General features: G+C 47.0%; 1 protein-coding gene across 1 annotated transcript in view; it reads right to left on the reverse strand.

The window, feature by feature from the left end:
* KIF6 (kinesin family member 6) overlaps positions 1-22,920 on the reverse strand; it is a 389,490-nt gene that overhangs the window by 356,172 nt on the left and 10,398 nt on the right. The gene's annotated exons all lie outside the window — the stretch shown is intronic.

Genomic DNA, 22,920 nt, shown 5'->3' on the forward strand with positions numbered 1-22,920 from the left:
GCTCGGACACAGCAAGCTGAGGCCTACTTTCTTACCTCATCCCTTAGAAATATACTGGAAAAGGGATGGAACATTTCAAAAGGATGGAAAGGTTGATTTAAAGTACAAAATACAAGAACCAACAAACAAGAGGTCATGAAATGCCGCTGTTACCTAGTTTAATGATAATGAACACATACATTCGGTCACAAAGCCAAGGTGCCTTTTTAAATGTTGTTAACAAATCATATTTTTTATTACCTAAAACTAATTCAAAGTACAAGAAAATGTGTGACATTTGATAAGTGGGAAAAGTCAAACATTTCTTTGTATTTACATGAATTTTTATTAGAGTTTATAAAGTAACATTTAACTAATGCAGTGAGGTAAACTAAGATGGCCCTTCCTATTAATCCACATGGCAAATGACTGCATCGGTTAAAACATGTGTCGGGGGTTTTCAATCTTATGTCCTGGTGACACAAGCTGAGTAACTGAGACCAGACAACTAGGTGGAGGCCAGTTCCGGCCTGTCTTGCATGTGAGGCCTCAAATAAGAGCCTAAAGTTCATTCTGCAGACAACAGTAAGTCACTGAAGGTTTTCCGCTGGGAAGGAATAAAAGTGGGTGCAATGTTTAACAGGATTAATCAGGAATGCAAAGTCACCTGCAGCGAGAGCCTAGACTCTTGGCCCCTTGAGTGTGGCTTGGCGTTAGAACCACTTCTTCAAAACAGACTCGCCCAGGCCGAAAACCGACTTCTGCGCATGGGCCACGAAGTTTCAATCGCACTGTACGTGCGCGCCCGGACGTGGTATTTTGTGGAAGAGCCACACTCAAGGGGCCAAAGAGCCACATGTGGCTCGCGAGCCATGGTTTGCCGACCACTGGCCTAGAGCAGGCGGCTGGGAAAGCAGGTGGGCAGGAGCCGCGGTGAGCAAGGACCTGAACTGAGGGCAGTGTGAGGGAACGGACAGACAGGCAGACAGAAAGAGACAGGGAGGGAGGGGGAAAGAGCAGGGGAAGGGACGGAAAACGGACTGTGAAGAATGGAGAGGACTTGCTGACGAAATAGAGGACAGAGGTGAAGGGGCTCCAAATAACGTCCAAGTCTCAGCAGAAACCCGCCACGCTACCCACAGATCAGGAGCGAGCTGCCTTCGCTGAGGAACCCGCAAAGGGAGGAGAGAGCACCATGCGGACGGGAACGCCCCAGGCCGAGGCACGCGCAGGGGCAGCAGAAACCCACTGATGGAGCTGTGCGCGTCCGTGAAGAAAATGCTGAATAGGGCAAGACCATGGCAACGGGGGCGGGGAGCAGGGTGCCAGCTAGAATGCGGGATGTCCGGTTAAATTCGCATTTCAGCCGAGGAACACATGATTTCTAGTAAACGTATGACCCGTGCAACATTTGGGACACATGTATACTAAAAATGTCTTCACTGTTTGTCTGCAATTCAAACTGGCCTGGTGTCCGGTGTCTCCATTGGGTAAATCCGGCCACCCTCGCGGGAGGGCTGCAGGAGTGAACTTCTGGAAGAGGCACACTGGGTGGTGAATTCAGTCAAGAGAAGCCCAAACTTAAAACTGGAGAAAATGAGTCTTTTCTATGCTCAGTTTTTTAAAACCACTCACTTCCCGCACAGTAACCGCTGACAACCTTTTCAAACATGATGGCCCCATGGAGACACAAAGCACTTGGATTTGGCTTAAGGTCGCTGTAGAGACCACTCAGAATCATGCGCAAGAAGCCTTTTACTGAGGACGTCTGGCACTCAGCTTTTTGTCCACACTTCTAGTCTCTGGGAGGCTGGAAGCACGAGGGAAACTGCCAAACAACTTTTTCAATATACTAACATTGTGATATACGACCCATCACAGTGAGGCCTTAAACATATCTGAACATGTTTACAGTTCAAATAATAGATGTGTTTTTATGTCTATATCACTGAGATATTTCCGAACGTCTGTTCATTACTTACTTTGTCAAGTAATCTCTAGGGAGAAACACGTTTACCAGATCTACACTTTAATAAATTTACTCGAGGCTACTTAATATACCAGCCTGTTGTATGTACTCTTACTGCTCCTCACAGGACTGGCAATATGGGAGATGAAGCAGAAGAGCTACACTCAATGTTTTTCTGATGAGAGGAAAGGATGCTGTGCTTACTATACATCCGCCTCGAGTTCAGAAGTATCACGATGTACCGGCTGGTTAGGACAGAAATGAAAGTAGCCTTGAGCATCAAAGGGGTAATTCTCATCGACAGCTCCCACCCCTCCATTCACGTGGGAAGAAGGGCTGGCATGTGAGAAAACAGTGGTCACACCTGGTGTTAGTGCAGAGCGCACTGCCCAGATCACTGCACACAGATGCTCGGGGAAGTCAGCACCTGCCAGGACTCAGAGAAGATGCCACAGGAAACACCTCAGAGTCCATCTGAGGACTCAGGTGAGAGAAGGAAGGGAGCGCTCGAGGGCAACACTGGCACATCCAGAGGCATTAAGATTTTCCTAACTTGAGTAGCATGGTCTTCAGGCTCAATGGCCAAAGTCTGTTGTATGTCTTAGGTGATAATTATGAGGTAGACACTCCTGGTTGTCTCTCAATAGTCATCCCCGCCCCCCTCTTACTTAATAACCAAACTCCAAATTTTAGTTGGGCACTAAAAGAATTACAGGCATACCGCATTGGCATTGCAGGTTAGGTCCCAGACCATGGCTACAAAGCAAGTATCATAACAAAGTGAGGCATAATCTTTTTGTGGTGGAGGGTCCTGCCTTTAATATATATGAGACAAAAAACAAAAAGAAAGGAAGGAAGGAAGGAAGAAAGGAAGGAAGGAAGGAAGGAAGGAAGGAAGGAAGGAAGGAAGGAAGGAACCACAACATGATGCGATAGACTGGAACAAGAGAGAGGGAGCCTGGGTCCCAGTGGTCATGGAGCTGCAATGCAGCCTTGCACTGCCTGCCTCTGGGTCTCTGTTATGTGAGATAATAAACACATATCTTTAAGTCACCATTAAGTTTTTCCTTTCCTTTTTCCTTTCTATTGAATTTATTGGGGTGACACTGGTTAACAAAATTATACAGCTTTCAGGTGCACAATTCTACAACACATCATCTGTACACTGTATTGTGTATTCACCACCCCAAGTCAAGTCTCCCCTATACCCTCTTCTACCTCTCCCTTGGCAATCCCCATTCTTTTGTCCATGCCTACAAGTTGTTTTTTCTTTTTTTCCTTTTTTGCTCAATTCCTCCACCCTCCTCACCCAGCAGCCCCCCACCCGCCAGCTGTTAGCCTGCTCTCTATTTATGAGTCTGCCTCTATTTCTGCTTCTATACAGATGAATCAATGCTTCATTAACTCAACTAATATATATACATATGTATGTAAAATATCTCAGTATTTATGGCCTAACACATAGTAGAAATCTAATGCATGTCAGTTCTTCTTTATCTACTATGATATTACTACAATCAACCCCAAATCTATTGACATCTGTAAACCTCCCATTAGTAAATAGATGAGTTAATTACTAGCTGGTACAGAAAGACACAGACAAAATGTGAACAAGCCCCATTCTTATTATTTAATACTAGTGATCCAGTGCATAAAATCGCACGAGATCTGGGACCCCGGGGCTCCTCGATGGATTGCCCCAAAGAGGTAGGCCGGAGCCAGGGGGTCCTGCCTCCAGGGTGCATGCAGCTGTGGGACCCCAGGCCTTGCAGAGTGGCCACTGGGCCCGCCTCCACGCCGCTCATGTGGTGTCAAGTCCCCGCTCACCCACGTGCACCTCCTCACGTATGCAGCTCTGCCCACCCGTGCACGCCCACTGCGCATGCAGCCTCCTTGTGATGGCGTGAGGGCATCACGGCATGAGGGCGTGATGACCACCTAGGCCCATGGCTGGCAAACTGCGGCTCGCGAGCCACATGCGGCTCTTTGGCCCTTGAGTGTGGCTCTTCCACAAAATACCACGGCCTGGGCAAGTCTATTTTGAAGAAGTGGCGTTAGAAGAAGTTTAAGTTTAAAAAATTGGGCTCTCAAAAGAAATTTCAATCGTTGTACTGTTGGTATTTGGCTCTGTTGACTAATGAGTTTGCTGACCACTGACCTAGGCTATTATTAGTATAGATGTATAGTCACCCCTGAAAGTCCTCAACCCTTTACTATCTTATCATTATCTTCAAATTGATTTGGCCTTGTTTACTTTGCCCGTTAGCTCAAGGCAGAGGTTTATCTGTCCAGTTTGCTTTCTGATCCGGCTTCTGCTGGCATCACCAGCATCCTGTCCTTTGGCAGAACCTCTCGCCATCTCCACGCGGCACCGGTCAGAGACCTGGTAAAGAACACTCCAGCCCCTAGTGCTAGTGACGGGTGTGGGGATGGGAGGCGACTCCACGGGCCACCCTCACGCTGAGGAAAGATGAAGCCCCAGTTCTGCAAGCCTCTAACCTAGAGCTGCCAGCCACGTGGAGGAGACGGAGAGGAAACCCACACGTCTCTAGACTTCCTAGAAAGGTAAGCCAGCAAATTCCTTTTTCTTAGAGTTGAGGTGGGTTGCTACCTCTCATCATTGGGAAACGGAGACTCGCATTAGACTGGTCGGTTGATTGACACAGTAAGGAAAACATATTGGGTAACACAGAACCAACAACAATCTAGCATCTGTCTTAGTATCGTCTTAGTTCCCTACAGTTTTTATTCACAGCACTCATCTAATATTGGTCATATGATAGTAATATCACATGGAAATGGAAAGATCTTTGGAACCATTCCTTCATCTAATATAGATATGAGACTGCTGCCATGATTTTCATCTTTCTAATTATATTTAAAGAAGCTAGTCAAGTTTTATGTCATATCAACATTTAGAAAATAGTTTTGGAGTGCTACTTAAGTGTTTCATTATCCTGAGTCTTCCTTGGGAATCCAAGTTTTATTGTCTTGATGTAAACACTCCACCAGAAACAGGCAGGACAGCAAGTTCCAGTAACAACTTCTCCCATTAAAGAAGCAAGTTCATTTTTTTTTTTTAAGTAGCATGCAGCACAAGTTTATTTTTTTTTAAAGGATACATCCTGGTTGTATCCATCATCCCGATTTTATCTTAGTGAGAAGAAAATTTGGTGTTCTCATGATAAACAAAACAAAATTAAATCAGATGTGAAAGCATTATTGACTTTCAAAGATCTACAAAGCTACAGATGAAGAATATTTTGTCTATGAATTATAATAATTCCTAACACAACTGGCTGTACCTAAATTCAGAATGAAAATACAGATACCCCTAAGTGGAAACATACTGTGTTCTATTATCATTGAGACTGAGGCAAAACAAGGTCTCATAGGAGATAAATATTCTTAACAAGAAAAGGAAGGCCGAAACCGGTTTGGCTCGGTGGATAGAGCGTCGGCCTGGGGACTGAAGGGTCCCAGGTTCGATTCCGGTCAAGGGCATGTACCTTGGTTGCGGGCACATCCCCAGTAGGGGTTGTGCAGGAGGCAGCTGATCGATGTTTCTCTATCATCGATGTTTCTAACTCTCTATCCCTCTCTCTTCCTCTCTGTAAAAGATCAATAAAATATATTAAAAAAAGAAAGAAAAAGAAAAGAAAAGGAAGAATTAAGCCACTGGGATTTTATTTCAACTGTTGAGCTTTTATAACAAAGTTTTTAGCGTTCTGAAAGCCTTTTACAGCTCTAAATATGCAACAATTATATGAACAACACAATTTAATTAGAATGCATTGAGTGTACAGCTCTATAATGGGAATTTCATTAATTAAAGTAGTTGGAAATACAAAAGTATTAGCTATAAACAGTTTGAGGAATCGATAATCTAACTTGCCTACTGCACAACAAAGACTAGCACATTGTAGTTATGGGAGTAACTGTGGCGTGCATATAGCAGCTATATGTTTATCTAGCAGTTTCAGACTTCATTCATCCCACAGATACGCACTGGGCACCCACCCCACGCCAGGCCCGGTCTAGGTGCTGGGGAGCCATCGGTGCACACACAGGTTCTGGTCCTTGTGGAGCTGGCATCTTAGCAGAGGAGACAGATAATGTACGACAAGCACAGGACATACACTGTGGTCAGAAGGTGTAAGTACTGTGGGGGGGGTGGGGGGTAAAGCGGGGCGGGTAGGCAGAGTAGGGTAGAGGGGTCAGCAGGAGGGAAGAGGGGGGCTGCAGTTTGAACTCGGTGATCAGGGGGTGCCTCATTAAGAAGTGACATTTCAGCAGACTTTAAAGAGACGGCAGAGTGAGCTATATGGGGGTCTGAGGAAGAGCATGCGGGGCAGAGAAAACAGCCAGGATAAAAGCCCTAAGGCTGAAGACCTCTGAGTGTTGAAACCTGAAGCGGAGTGAGCAAAGGGGAGAATATTAGGGGGGGGGGGAAACACACAACACTATAAGGTGGGGGCTCCTTCGCTTACATGGGAAAGCAGATCATGGACAGCCTTTGGACGGGAGTAGTTCTATTGTCTGTAGGACCCAGTGCACAGTGAAAACGCAGGCCCCTTGTTCAGACAGAGGGAAAGTGCTGTCAAAGGTACTGAAATGTAAGGTTTTTCCCCCTTTGAAATATTTTAGTACTTATAGTACAGGGATTTGCCTATCCTATCTAATAATAGAGTAATATGCAAATCATCACTCCGCTACACTCACAAGCCATGCCCACCAGCTACGCCCCAGCCACGCCCACCATCCAATCAGGGTGAGTATGCAATTAAACTGAAAACATGGCGGCAGCCCCACCCCCGAGCAGCTCCCGGACTAGGTCTCTGGGAGTCGGAGATGTCAGGCACCAGCGCCTGAGGCTGGCTGCAGCCCGGGAGACCAAGAAGCTGCCTGCCCCGTGATCCCAAGCCAAAGCCAGCTAGAGAAGCCGCCCTCCCCACGTCCTGGGGGAGACAAGAAACTGGGTGCCAGCACCTGAGGGTGGATGCGATCTGGGAGACGAAGAAGCCGCCTGCCCTATGATCCCAGGCTACAGCCAGCTGGAGAAGCCGCCCACCCCATGTCCACCCGCCCCACGTCCTGGGGGAGATGGAGAAACCGGGCCCCAGTACCTGAGGCTGGCTGAAGCCCGGGAGATGGAGAAGCCGCCCACCCTGCAGTCCTGGGCACCAGTACCTGCAGCTGTCTGTGGCCTGGGAGACAGAGAAGCCGCCCACCCTGCGGTCCTGGGCACCAGTACCTGCGGCTGGCTGTGGCCTGGGAGACAGAGAAGCCGCCCACCCTGCGGTCCTGGGCACCAGCACCTGCGGCTGGCTGTGGCCTGGGAGACAGAGAAGCCGCCCACCCTGCGGTCCTGGGCACCAGTACCTGCGGCTGGCTGTGGCCTGGGAGACAGAGAAGCCGCCCACCCTGCGGTCCTGGGCACCAGCACCTGCGGCTGGCTGTGGCCTGGGAGACAGAGAAGCCGCCCACCCTGCGGTCCAGGTGCCAGCACCTGCAGCTGGCTACAGCCTGGTAGATGAAGAAGCCGCCCACCCTGCAGTCCTGGGCACCAGCACTTGCAGCTGCAGCACAGCGAAGCCCCCTGCCCACCATCCCCTGAGGCTGCAGCCAGCCTGGGCACCTATGGCTGACCAGAGGGAGGGAAGCCCGGATCCTGGGTGCCTGTGGTCGGCTGGAGGAGGGAATCCTGGGTACCAGGTGCGGGCCGAGGCAGAGGTGGTTAGGGGCAATCAAGCCAGCAGGGTAGCAGTTAGGGACAATCAGGCTGGTAGGCAGAAGCAGTTAGGGGCAATCAGGCAGGCAGGTGAGTGGTTAGGAGCCAGCAGTTCTGAATTGTGAAAGGGATGTCCAACTGCTGGTTATCCCACGAGGGGTCCCAGATTGGAGAGGGTGCAGGCCAGGCTGAGGGACACCCTCCCCGCTGCTCCCCCATGCACGAATTTCGTGCACCGGGCCTCTAGTAATTAGAGGGATAACAATATTACATAAGTCATGAAAAGCTTTCAAATTGCAAAAATAATATGTTGGTGTTATAATTTTGTATAACACAAAATAATGATACTGTATTAATATATCTTGATTGATCTTACAAGTTTCCTCACTTGCTTTTCTACATATTTGCTTATTAGATCACCAACAGGTACATAGTTAGCAGCTTCATTTTCAATCCATGTAATTGAAAGCTCGTGGCAAATGCAAGATCACAAACAATTCTGATAGTTTTAAATATTGAGAAAGATCTGTCTGCTGATGCCACGGTTACGGGAACTGTGGAGAGTATTTTATAGGCTAGGACAACACCCAGATAAATCTCGGATAAATTATTTCAAAAGACAAATTTTAGTATATCGAAGTTGGCAAATCTTGCAAAACAACTTCCCTAAAATGATTTAACTTCGGACAGATCAGTTTCATGTAAGTTTGAGTTTAATTTTCAATGCAAATATATACAATGCATTTTAATGTTTCCTCTGACATCGCTGATAACTTGTGGAGGTTGAACAAGAAACTGGAAGTGGCTTCACGGTTTGTACGTAATTCAAAACACCTGCTAATGCATTTACCCCTGTACCTATGATTACAAGGAGCAATTAATTTTCAAATTGTCTCCCCCATTAGTTGGAAGTTCCTCAAGTTTCCAATGAAAATAGTGTCCTTTTCTGTTGAATGTGATCATCTTTAAGTTCCATTTCTAAGCTTGTGAATAATTTGCTTTCATGTTGCAGTTTTCAAAACTGAAAACTTGGAGGTCTTTGAAGAATTCCACCTCGCTGATGTGCTGCATTGCAGTGTCCACATGTCCGCTTTTATTCTGTGCTACCTTACAGGTCAAGTTTGCTGCCCGAGCGCCAGCAGTTCCTGTCCGGGTGCTCAGGCGGGAGAGTTAACATCAGCATCTCCGGGACCGGCTCTGGGGACCCACTGGACAGCCGGGCTCCTGCCGTGTTCTGGCGCTGCCCCCTTGGGAGGCCCCTGCTCTCTCTCAGGGCTGTGCTGCCCTTCTGCTGATGCTGCCCTGGGTCTCGGTCGCAGGGTGCCTGCCCCTCAGGGTCCCAGAGTGCCCCGACTGTCCCTGGGTGTGCAGTGCGCAGCTGGCCAAACCCTATTGCATGCCGCTGCCTTCTGTGCCTGAGCCCGTGTGTATGCAAATGGCTGCTTCAGGGATCTCCTCTCCTCAGGAATATGCCCCTTTGTCCCAGTGACCTTCACTTACAACCTAAGTTCAAAGATAAAAGTACTGAGAAGTTCAAGACAGCAGCAGCGGAGGGCTGACCAAGCCTGGGCCCTGTGCAGTGCAGGGGCTGAGTGACTGCACAGCCAGGCCGCTGACGCTGGAGACCTTCCAGGCCTCCATAAACCACCGGGCTCTTTCTTGGAAGGAAACGGGGAGCCAGTGGAGGTCTTGAGCAGGAAGTGACATGAGGTGCTTCACTTGCAGCCACAGGTTTGTGTTTCACACTAGAGAACTGGACCCAATAAAGTCTGACTCAAACATCACACTTGATTTACACAACCATCGTGTTGCTTTTGGACACTCAATACACTCAAAAGTCACCCTATATAATAAAAGCCTAATATGCAAATCGACTGAACTGTGGAACGACCGGTCGCTATGACACACACTGACCACCAGGGGGCAGACGCTCAATGCAGGAGCTGCCCCCAGCCCACAGGCTCCAGGCCAGCCAAGGTGGGTGCCAGCGGGGGCCCCCTGATCACCCCGCCAGTTGCCCTGCAGATGGGCCCTGATCGCCAGCCAGGCCTAGGGACCCTACCCATACATGAATTTCGTGCACTGGGCCTCTAGTTTCTAAATAAAATCACAATGTACAACCTAACTGTGTACACTTTTTATTTGCCAATAATACCTCAATAAAATTATGGGGAAAAGTAATTTCTAAATATTCTCGATCCATGTTTCTCTTTCTCTTTCTCTCTCTCTCTCTCTCTCTCTCTCTCAAATCAATAAACATATCCTCAGGTGAGGATCTAAAAAGAATATAAAAGAATATGAGCCTGTGGGAACAGGGTTTCCTCCAGGCCCCAGGTCTTGCAGGACCTTCTCCTTGCTGATCTGTTGAGTCCTCACGTCTGAGGGTCTCTGAGCCTCTGCTCCTGCTGCCAGCATCGCTGGGTTCAGTTTCCCAGTTCCCACTGCTGAGAGCGAGACTCTAGTAGCCCCAGCTCATTCCTAGTTGAGCAACCCTTTTTGCCCCAGATCTACCCTAAGCTACCCTTGCATAGCTACCCTTGACTCAGATTCCTTCTCCTGATCATATCAGCCATGGCCGCAGGGCACAGTGTCCTAGCCACAGCACAGTTCCCTGGGTCACTCCCAACCCCTGGAAATGGTGGATGGGGCAGTTCTCCCTTATCAGAATCTGTGAGGATTGTAGGCACAGAAATGACATACTTGAACCCTTGCCCCAGATGTCTTCTCACACACAGCTTAACTTCTGGTAAGAAGTTAAAACATTCAGTGCCTGAAATTCCATCAGTCTTGGCCTAATTTCGGTAAACAAGGATCTTTTTTCATAACAAAATTCCTTCTAAGAAAGTTAAGATTTACTTACAGTGCCTGATAGCTAGCACTCAATAAATGTTAACTGAAATCGTGATGAATAAAGTCAATTCATCTCATTGTTTTCCTCTGAGAATAGCTACAATGGGTGGAGACATTTTATGGACGAAGGCAGAAATTTCGTTTAGAGCAGCGGTCGGCAACTGGTGGTCCGTGAGGTCCGAAAGGTTGGCGACCCACCACTGGTTTGGAGCACAGGAAATCTGGCAGGACGCTGGGAACGGGTGTGATAGCTAAAGGACCTCACAGATCACGGACGTCTGGAGCACAGCGGGGAGTGCAGAAGGTGGGAAGTAAAAAGGCAGTGCCTCTCACCTTCCACACCTCAGCCCCCCGACACTGACCAGGACAAACACACCTCCCGGCGGCCAGGGAGAAAGAGGTGACGCCGCAGAACACTGCCCAGAGGCCGGACGGGACGAGGCCTGAACACATCCACCGATTCAGTGGCATGAACCTCCCTGGTGACCTTAGCAAAGGGCTGCAATAAAATGAAATAAAAGATGTAAGTGCAGTCATGTGATACAGCAATTTAAGGATCAAGGGACTGCAAAAGGCAGACCTGCTCTAGTCTCAGCCCCGCAACCTAATTGCTGTGTGACCCTGCAGAAGTCCATTAAACGCTCAGAGCCTGGCTTTCTCGTCTAAAGCGGGAATAGCGATACCTATCTACCTGTAGGGCTATTGCAAAAATTAACCGAGACAATACACGTGAAAGTTCAATGAGATTGACACAGCTCTACATAAAAGGAAATGCATTCTCAGTGTTACCACACAGCAATGGGTAAATCTGCCCATGTTTCTTAGCAAGAAGCACACTAAACATAGGACCAAAAACACCCGGCCAAGCATAAAAGGAAAGGCCACGTTCCCTGCGAAGGACAGACATCCTGCGAAAGGAGCTCTGCTCCGAGTAAAGCAACTTAGGACTGAGGAAGGCATGTACACCTGCAAGTGACAGAGCACTGGGTACATGTGTTGCTGTATTTCCCCAAACGATTTAAACATCATACTTTAGGTATGTTTGTGCTTTTTACCACAGTCAATTATAAATTCAAGCAATTACGGAAGAACCGTGCTTGTTGTAACCAATCCCACACATTCACGCAGGAAGGATTTTTGCAGAGGGCTTTGCATTCTCTTCTCTTTCTTCACAGGCCATTCTTCTGAAGAATATTAAAGTGAATGATAACAACCAGAAATATCTTTGGATTATCTGTGAATGCATTCTCAACTCCTAAAATAGAGATCCATGATAAGAATTGCAAACGTGTGCCTCAGAAGAAACCAAATCTAAAACAACTCAAGGGGAAAAAATTCATGAAGAAAAACATTCATTACTTGGTAAAACCCTGAATTGGATTGGAAAATCTTTTTCTACGGAAATGTTGGTGGGGAGCCCACAACGGATTAAGAGCTAATACTTACTGAGCACGTACTATGTCCAGGGACATGTGTTTTTTCCTGTGAAGTTCATCTGATCATCATGGCAAATGAAGTAGCTATTGAAGTGTCATTTTCCCCATTTACGGATAAAAGACTGAGACACAGACAGATTAATTTGTCGAGAGCCACACAGCTATTAAGTATTAAAGCGGGAAGCTGAAGCATGCATCAGTTTCTGGTTTCTCTGTTCTTTCTAATCACACTGCAAGTACTAACAACAGAGTAGGAAACCAGGACGGGTGCCCTTCTGAACACCAGGCCCTGACAGGTCTCATGCCCTGAAGCCTATCCTGACAATATAATAGGTGCTTCAATTTATCTGAGAAATAAAGGCGATGTAAAGGATAAACATCAACTTCAAAATTGTAAAGGTGTTTAAAGTGCACCTCAGCTCTCTGAGAAAGATCCCACTGAAGACAGACAGACGGGTACCTGTGTGAAGTGTTACTCCCAAACCTCAGCGTGCATCGGAATCACCGGGAGGGCTTGTGGAAACACGGGCTGCCCTGCCTCAGTAGGTCTGATGAGGCCTGTGAACCTGCGTTTCTACCGCGTTCTCAGGTGATATGGATGCTGCTGGTCCAGGGACCACACTTTGAGAACCACGAGACTAGACCAAAAAAAGCAGCCATCTATCGTGTTATTTTAGATGCACTGAAAAGGCCTCTGTCCAAAAAGCCCTTCAGAAAGGAACCAAAAGTAAAACTCCTTTTACAAGAAATAAAGCCTGTCACGAATGCATTCAGCAGGCGTGAGAAGGCTACGGCTCCTAAGGATGACCCTCTGTGCGCTAACTCTCTCACTCAACAGGGAGCTGACCTGCTCCAGGAGCTGGGGTGCAGTGGCGAAACAGGAGAGAGTCTTTATCTTCATGAAGTTTACACTGGAGTGGGCAGAGGCAGGCAATAAACAACTGCGTGTAGGGCATAGTTGGTGGTACACGCTATAAAGAACGGACAGAGGCCATGAGCAAACCTGGGAGCGGAGAGCTCTGGGCAGAGGGCCCAGCAAGTGCAAAGCCCTGAGCTGGGAACACACGTGATGCGTTTGAGGGATAGCAATATAAAAGATAAGGTTTTAAACTGTTTATGAATGAGGGAAGTTTTCTACTAACCTCCAGAATTGATGGGCAAAATGATACTGAGTTTGTGACTTTCAGAGTTTGGGAAAAAGTGGAGAGAGCTCTCATCCACACTCAACGTGCAGATAATTTCTCTTCTCTACTCTGGTATCGAAGTGTTTGGACAACCCAACGTCACACAAAGGTGTAGATGCAAATACCCCTGGCTTTTGTTTTCCTTTTGTATTTCGTGTTCATCTGCTTGGCAGTAGGGGAAGTGCTGAGGAGAGAAGCCAGGTCTGCAGGCTGCCAGGGGAGAAATGGGGGGCGGGGGGAGAAGAGGTTGTGGCAGAAGGGAGCTTGCTCCACCCCCTGCTGAACATTCCCCCTCCCACTCACACTGATGGCTTCCTAGTGCGAGGCCTGTGGCTCTCTGCCCTCACATTTGTGCTGCCTACAAGCTCTCACCTCATGTACAGGTGAGGCTGCATGTGCCAAGGTGTTAACACCCTGGAAGCAGCCTCCGAACATTGAGGAACAGGTGTTTCTTTGCCCTTTTGGTGGGACAACTCTGAGGCGCAGCCCCCTGTGTCCCCTCTGTCCTCCAGAGAATACCAGTGGGACCGAGTGCCTTAATGTACCTAATAGCAGCTTCTTTTCCTTCCATCTCACCTCCTCACTTCCCTACTGGTGCCTCCTGGCCTTACCTCCCAAATCAGCTACTGTTACTAGAATCCCAGCTTCAGAATCTGCTTGGGGGGCGGGGGGCGGGGGATGCCACACTAGGACAAGTCCCTTCTCACGGAGGAGTCATATCACTGTAGCATCTCTGATCCACCAGTCAGTCCTTCTACTCTCTTTCGAATTCCAGCAATGCTTTTTATCTTCCCACGGACCCAGAGATTCCCACCCCGTGTACTTACGCTGTCACAGAACTCAGCCTCCATAACCACACTGCTCCCCACAACTCCCAGCCTCCACAACCTCACTGCTCCCCACAACTCCCAGCCTCCACAACCTCACTGCTCCCCACAACTCCCAGTCTCCACGACCATACCGCTCCGCACAACGCACAGGCCATTTCTTAGAGGTATTTTATCTAACGAATTACAATTAGCTTTAACTTGTAGCTATCACCACCACATTTCTTGATTGGTCATTCTTAAAAAGAAACATCCAGAATTAGACTCATTTGTTTACCCACGATAATAAAGTCCATATTTGCAATGTGCATGGTTAGTACAGTCCGTGCTTGTTAGACGGGCTGCCATTGCTGTCTCCAAATTCCCCAGCTGTAGGTGGAGAGGCAAGCTCACCCTCTTCTCTGGTGGAGTACCTCAAGCTCATTATCTTGAATAATTTCACGATTTGAAGCTGATTGGTTTTCCTGTTTTTAACCACAGACCCATGTTTTTAGTTAGAAATGTAATTTAAGAAGTGTTCAACTTGAAAGTTAGTAAAATCCCAAAAGCCAGAAATGTAATGTTATCAAGAAATTAGTGTCGCAGGAAGTGGAGCCAAGCATCGGTGCATGTTTATAAACAATGCGTCTGGTGAAATGGAATTGTGGCCGGAAGTTGAACAGATCAGTGGGAGTCAATTGGGTTTTTGTAGAATTCCGTTGTGACCAGTGTTTTCTGCTTGAAAGCCAACTTTGAGAAAAACAAAGTATTTACTACCAGGCATGTTTTTGTGAATTTCAAATGGGATTAGCTTTATTTGAGTCCCAGGGGGGGAGAAGTTCTAATCTAATAATATAGATTACTTCATTTGCTGACTAGAACATCACAGAACAAATGACACAAAATTCTCATATCTGGGAATATTAATTTTTTGTTCAGAAATAATTATAAATAACTTTTTAAATAACAGGAAGTTACAAAGAGAGTATGGAGTGATTCTGTGTACCCTCTCCCCAAAGTCCCCCAGTGGTTACATCTTGTATAACTATAGCATATTATCAAAACTGACAATGGTACAGTATGGTTGTAAAGTTCTATTTGGTTTTGAACAGCAACCATTGCAATCAAGATACACCACCTCTGTCACAACAGAGATCTACTGATGGTGACATCTGACCAGTTTGAATAAAGAGTAGCAACCTCACTTCCCTCTAAGATCCTTCCCACTCCCCTGTTTATAATATAATTGCCATCAGACAATGCTGTCATTTTTGCTTCGATTGTCAAAGATATATTTTTTTAACTCAAGAGGAGGAAAGTTAATTTTATTCATGCATATTTTTGCTCATTCCGTTATTCTTTCTGCCTTTCTAATGTCCCAAGATGCGTTCCTTTTCATTTCCCTTCTTTCCAAGAAATCCCTTCTTTCAGGGGAGGTATGCTGGTGACTCCTTGTCTTAGTTTTCCTTTGTCTGCAAACATCTTCACTTCTCAGGATAGGATTCTGGGCTGAGAGTCCTTTTCTCTCATCACCTGCTACTTTCTTCTAGACTCCATGATTTCTGATCAGAAATCCACAGTAATTCAAACTCTTTTTCCCAGTAGGTGATGGATCATTTCTCTCTCATTGCTTTCAGATTATTTCTTTGCTTTAGTTTTCTAAAGTTTGACTATGATTTGTCTTGGAGTGGATTTCTGTGAGTTTATCCTGTTTCTTGAAGCTCTGGGTTTATGACATTTGCCAAATTTAAAGGATTTACAACCATAACTTTTTAAAAACATTTCAACCCTACTCCCTTTCTCCCCTCTCCTCTGGGATTCGATGACATGCATGTTAGACCTTTCACAGCAGTTCTCACAGGTCCCTGAGGACCTGTTCCTTTTTCAGCCTGTTTTCTTTCTGTTCAAATTTGTTGATTCTTTCCTCTGATCTCTCCATCCACCATTTTTTTTTAAATTTCAGTTATTATACTGTTCAGTTCTAAAATTCTCACATGGTACTTTTTTAGATCTGTTTTTGGTTAGTTGGTTGGTTTGCTGAGATGTTATATTTTTTCATTTGTTTCAAGCATGTTCATAGTTGCTTGTTGAAGCTTTTTCACAACAGCTATGTGAGAACCCGTGTCGCATCATTCCAAGACCTGCGCTTCTGTGTCCTGGCATCTGTGGTTGTTTCTTCTCATGCCGGGGGACCTTTTCCTGGTTCTTGACATTTGATGCGTGGTTTCACTGTATCCTGGAGAGTTTGGGTATTATGCTGTAAGATTCTAAATCACACTTAATTCTTCTGTTTGAGCAGGCCTCCTCTAACACGCTGCTAGTTCCTCATCAGTGGAGGGGCCTCACTCCTGCAGGTGAGTTGAGATTTCAGCCTCCCTTCAAGGCCTCCACGGACACCTCCCTAGACAGGAGCGGGAGGGCACCATGCTGCTCGTCACTGACACCCCCCAGGGTGGGGAGGCCCAGCTACTGGTGGATGGTGGTGACTTCAGGGTCCCCTGTGACTTGCACTGACAACTTAGTGCCTCCCCTGAGACCGCCCTGGCAGTGGGGGGGTCAGGCACCTTGCTACAGCCCGACCTTGGCCAACAGGATGGCGGCTGGGGCTGTGGGTTTGGTCCACGGTGTTTGGATGGGGCAGCACAACTAGCTTCTAAAGGTTTCTGCCTTGCTAGGCTGTCCCTGCCCTGTCCTCTGGCTGTAGAGGGCAGACTCTTCTTATCACTTGTGTCTCAGCCTATTGGTGTTTCTGGATTGCCAGTTTCTATAGCATCCATTCTTGGATATATGAGGGACCAAAACAAAACAAAACAAAAACACACACACACACACACAAAACAAGCAAACAAACCAAAAACACCAGGAAACTCACCTCCATGCCTCAGTCTACCTTTTCACTCCACCTTTCAGAGCCCTTTAATGTTTCTTTAAATGTAATATCCAGAGTTTTAGTTGTACTTAGTGAGAGGAATAGAGAGAAGTGTGTCCACTTCCGCTTGGTCTGGAGCCAGAAGTCAATGGGCATATTTTTAAAGTGGCAAAGGAATAGAGATCTTTAATTTTTCATCACTGACACTGAGCAGGCATTGAAGTACCTTCATGTGCATTCTTGCATCCTCGAAGCAACCTAGCATGCTGGTATTACAGCATCCCCTTTCTCAGAGGGCACAGGTGGCTCAGAGGTGACAGGTCTGATGCAGTCACACAGTGAATTTATCAGAGGGCTGGGCCAGAATGATGTTATTCCACTTGATGGTGAATGTTGTGAGCCAGACCTGGTAGAAGCATGAGTGTGCAGAGGTGAGTAACTGACCAATGAGACTTTATTTTATTCTCTAAATACTCCCCTGTGGCCTCCTCCTCTTCCATCTGGTCTCCTCATCTTAAAGGTGTAGGATCTCTTCTCTGCTTGCTCAGCAGGACTGGGCGAGCGGTGCAACCCAGAGCATCATCAGCAAAGCCTGTTTCCTAGAGCCAAGGTGAGCGCCCAGCAGGGCAGGGGGCTGTGCCTCCTATGAGAAAAGCCTTTCTCCCATCAGCCAGGGCACAGGGCACGGGGCACGGGGCACGAGCAGTCTCACACATCCTCCTCCCAGGGGAGACGGCAGCCCTGCAAGCTTTCCTTTTCCCTCACCCTCGTCGTAGTGCAAATCGAAAGGCTACACTTGCTATTGCTCATCGACGGTAAATTTAAGGTTAAAAAGCAATGGTTCCCAAGGTGACGGCTAGCTTTTCAAAACCCACCCCGGTTGCCTTACTGCAGAGCCGATGCTTTACTGCCCAGTGCCAGCCACGGGGGCCTGTGCCACTGACGTGACCAATGCTAGCAGCGTGCACCCTGTTCCTGCACCGTGTTCCTCTGAAACACCACATTCTCCCCAAATCTCTCCCTGGAAACTTGTTTATTCCCAAATAAAATAAATGTCCTCTGACCCAAGCTTTTAGGTAGAACATAAGTTTGGCTGGAAAACTGGAATTCTGCAGATTTACATGTGATAAGATCTCAGAAAAGTCTAGACTCCAAAGTCATCTCCCTAAATCTTCCAGTAAAATGGACCTTCCAGGACAATGCGCCATGTTTGGCCTGGGCTTCGGGCCTCCCCTGATAGACCACTCCAGACCCCGGAGACCAATGGACTCCAGAAGCATAACCCCTGGTAAAACATCAACTGAAACTGCGAACCCCTTGATATGATGTGATACCATTCACATCCACCATGCGCATCTGTGGACCTACTGAAGACTCTCTACGAAAATTAGTCCAAAACCAGTGAGCAAAATTCACATGATAAACAGCTTTTTTTAACATTACTAAAAAATATAGGATATATTTCAGGAAAACTAAAGTTCCCAAGAGGCAGCATGTGAAGTACTTCCTAATGGAGATGTATTAAATAATAACCACACAGATTCTTCTCCTTAATTTCCAATGATACAAAGTTAAAGCTTCACAACTTCTCACCCCCAGCCATGCAGCTCGGCCGTCATGTCACTGATCTGGGTTAAATAGGAAAAGATGAGTCTTAATTAATGGGATTCCTGAACTATAGAATTTGGGAAAGAGATAGGATGGATTTTATTCAGCTTTAATTGTATACAGTAAGCAGAATTAAGCTACAGTGTGTTGACCAACCAAACAGCTGCCAAGGGCCTATATGGAGTGACTGGACTGTCTGCTGGGAATTTGTCTCTGAGGGTGATAGCAGGCATTTTTGTTTAACATCTAAAATGGCAGTTTCTATGCACCTGGCCTGCCGAATTGTATAATTCTTAAACCAGTTTTTAAGTTGTGAGATAAACATTTCTTTAACTATCGTGTATAAATGAGACTATTGATATTTGATGTTTACCATTTCAAAGTCACACAAGTTAAGTCTGCATTAAGTGTGCACATACTGTATATAATATACTTAAAGTCAATGAAAACAGTGACCCCCCACCCCAGGTTCTTAATTACTAAGTTAATCTGCTTAATAGCCCTCTCCTTCAGAGCGGGGTCAAAGGAGAACACGAATCTGCCTCCGTCTGCCCAGCCACTGCTGCAGCTCACCGCTCGCAGACAGGAGCCGGAGGGTGACGGTGACCTTGGTGGCAAGCATCCCAGGAGGAAAGAGGGCCTCACGGCCAGCAGGGGAGCTCAGGGCACACCCTCGCAGACAGCACGTGCCTTCCATCCCCGCACACGCCGGGGTGAACCCAGGGAACACAGGCAGCACCTCAGACACACAATGGCACTCTCCGTGACAGAAAGAGCCCCCACTGAGAACCCCCGTGTATCCGAGGCAACCTGCACCGAGAGAGCCCCGCACTGGGCAGGAGGGGAGCGTCCACGTCCACGTGAGGGAAGAAGACAGGAGCACGAGCCATGTGCTAAAAGGAGAGCACGCTAGTCTTCAGAGGGAAAAGGGAGGACACCCCGTCCTTACACAAGACTAGACCGGCTTTCATTCCTCTAAATGAAAATAAAATTGTAAAAATTAAAAACGTAAGGGGTAGGTGACAGAGAATGCACATGGCTAAAAGCAACTTATTGTGCTTGCAGACTGAACTGGCCAAGTCTCCCAGAACCCAGAACCTAAAGAGATTGAAACTGAATGGACCGTTACAATAGGTGAAGGACAGCCCCAGTGTTTCTGAAACCGGAAGTTCCAGAGAGAAAGAATGGCTACGTTGGAGGAAAGGAAATTATTTTTTTTTTTTTTTTATATAAATTTTTTTTTAAAAATATATTTTATTGATTTTTTACAGAGAGGAAGAGAGAGGGATAGAGAGTTAGAAACATCGATGAGAGAGAATCATCGATTAGCTGCCTCTTGCACACCCCCTACTGGGGATGTGCCCGCAACCAAGGTACATGCCCTTGACCGGAATCGAACCTGGGACCCTTGAGTCCGCAGGCCGACGCTCTATCCACTGAGCCAAACCGGTTTCGGCGAAATTATTTTTTAATTATCAAAATAATTATCAATGTGACAACCCTGAGCTTGACTATAAGACTTTTCAGATTGAAATGGCTGGAGGAGAGATAAGAATACACACGAAAACAATGTACCTAGACTCACTGATATAAATGTCGGAAAAACAAGTAAAAAGAAAAAACTCCCTAAAACACCCAGAAAGTGAAAACTGGCATTTCCTAAAAAGAAATGAGACACGGGTGGACAGTGTCATCCCTCAGCAACACTGCATGCAAAGAGACCATGGGGCACGCTCTTCACAGAGGTCAGAAAAAGGAACTTGTAACCCAGAATTCTACACCCAAATTGCCATTTGACTGTGAAGGAAAACAAAAGATTTCAGAAAGCCCCCCCAATCTTGAATTCTCACTAAAAAATCATTAGAGGATGGTTAACTAAAAAGGGATCCAAGAACTAGGCATGAGTATAAGAAACAGTGATGAGCAAAGAAAAAAAAAGGAGACAGATTTAAATAAGTGCTGATAATAAAAATGATTAATAGAGATGCAGAATGAAACTCGCAGTTGATTTCAACATTTGAAGTGGTAGGGGAGCAGGAAAGACAAAATAAAAGTGTGCTAAGGTCCCTGAGACCAACAGAGAGACAGACAGAGAGAGAGACATTTCAGATATGGAGAAAAGCACAAGTAAGTTTATATGTGAATTTACACTGCGCAGATGTGCTGAAGTGCAATGCACACCTTGAGGGAAAATGGAAAGTACTAGCAGCAACGAAGAGCACAAACCAGCCAACAGCTCGGAGGGGAAAAATGGGGAATGATAAATGGAAAACATAAGTCAAGACAGGAGGGACACCTCCAAATACCATTACAGCAATCACAATAAGCATAAGCAGGTGAAAGTAGCCAATTAAATTTGGCTAAAAAGGCAAAAGCCAGCTATATTTTATTTACCAAACCTATACTTAGAAACAAAATGTCCCAGGGCAGTTGAATTAAGAAATCACGAAAGATAAACCACATGAAGGCCAACAGAAAACAAACATTAGCAAAAACAGCTTCGGGGGAAATGGGATACAAGGAGGAAAGTCTGGACCAAGAGGCCTGTTTCCTGTTGATGGAAGATGTGACCCCGGGGGACCACTTGGGCAGCCGGGATCAAGATGCGCCTGCCTGTCGCTTTTTACATCGCGTCATCGTTGGGTTGTGTGTCTTTGTAAGTCCGTGAACAAAACAAACCCCCAGCCTTCATGAAGCTTCGATCTAGTGCAGTGGTTGGCAAACTCATTAGTCAACAGAGCGGCAAACCGCGGCTGGCAAGCCGCATGTGGCTCGCGAGCCGCAGTTTGCCAACCACTGATCTAGTGGAAGGCAGACAGACAGAAAACTGATGAGCAATCGAACTATACAGCGTCCGCTGGTGCCCAGCGCTGGAAAAAGGAAACAGGGAAGGATGACAGAAAGCGGTTTCAAATGGGTGACAAAGGACGCTCTCACTGAGAAGGGGGCACATGAGCAGAGACCTCAAGGAGCTGAGGAGACACCTGTGCGGATTCTGGAGGAAGAACGCTCCATGCAGAGGGCACAGCGAGAGCCGAGGGTGACGGGGGCTCGGGCTGGGAGAGGTGGTCCTCATGGGAGGAGAAACAGACATCCGGGAAACGGGAACCAAGGTCCCTCCCGGGAGGACTTCAGGAAGTTTCAAAATAAGACGCCTGAGATCAACCACCTGAAAAGGGACACAACCTTAAAGATTACGTAAAAAGGGAGGCTTTTAGGAAAGTGTGACATCCTGTCTAGGAGTCGTGAATTTAACCTAAAGACCTGTTACTGGATTCCAACTATGAGTAAAAACAGCTTAGGCCTCCTCAATTGCATTTCACCCACGGCGCGGAAAGAATATTCAAAGAGAAGGGCTTCTTTAACAGGTTTCGGGGTCTGATGCACAGCGTGGTGATTATGACTAATAATCCTGCGCCACAGGCTTGAATGCTGTCATGAGAGCAGATCTTAAATGTTCTCACCATAATGTAACTATGTGATGAGATGGAGAGCCGTAGTTACTACTGTAGTGATAATCATTTTGCAACTTATAACTGTTTCAGATCAACACGTTGTACACCTTCAATGCATACAATGTTACATGTCAATTATATCTCAGTAATAAAGTTTGGGGGAAGGGGAAGGGCTTGGTTTGAAAAGGATTCATGCAACAGGAGTCTGAGAGAAAAATGTGCTTCCAACAGCGTTCCTGGGAAAGGGTTTACTGATCAGTGGACTTGAAAAGGGGTTATTTAGCAGCTAGCTCTCATTTTAATCGTAAAGATTGGTATATCCGGGGATAATTAGGTCACTGAAATCACCCAGTTGATTTCAGGGTCGGAAAGCAACCTCATTAAGTAGTAGCTTCTGTGGAGGTTCCCTGCAGGAGGGGAGTGTCAGCCCCATGGGGACTTTGCCAACATACATGAGTAAAATGGCATTGTGATTTACGCAGTATTCTCAGGTGGTGCTGTCCTTAGGGTCATCAGACTGAAACTATCTGGACATCCTATATAGTAAAAGCCTAGGTGGTGTTGTGCTACGTCGTCACAAGATGGCCACCACAAGATGGCCAGCCAGGGGAGGGCAGTTGGGGGCAAACAGGCCAGCAGGGCAGGGCAGTTGGGGGCAACCAGGCCTGCAGGGGAGGGCAGTTGGAGGTGACCAGGCCTGTAGGGGAGGGCAGTTGGAGGTGAGATCAGGCTGGCAGGAGAGGGCAGTTGGGGGTGACCAGGCCAGCAGGGGAGGGCAGTTGGGGGCGATCAGGCAGGCAGGGGAGTGGTTAGGAACCAGCAGTCCCTGATTGTGAGAGGGATGTCCAACTGCTGGTTTAGGCCTGATCCCACAGGGCGTCCCAGATTGGAGAGGGTACAGGCTGGGCTGAGGGATACCCCCTCCTGTGCATGAATTTTGTGCACTGGGCGCCTAGTACAGAAATAAAAGGGTCCTCGAGGCTAAGGGCCAGGCTTTGAAATATAGCTATGACACTGAGGTGGAGCTGGGTCA

The sequence above is a fragment of the Eptesicus fuscus genome, chromosome 10 (genome assembly GCF_027574615.1).
Source record: "Eptesicus fuscus isolate TK198812 chromosome 10, DD_ASM_mEF_20220401, whole genome shotgun sequence".
Lineage (NCBI taxonomy): Eukaryota > Metazoa > Chordata > Mammalia > Chiroptera > Vespertilionidae > Eptesicus > Eptesicus fuscus.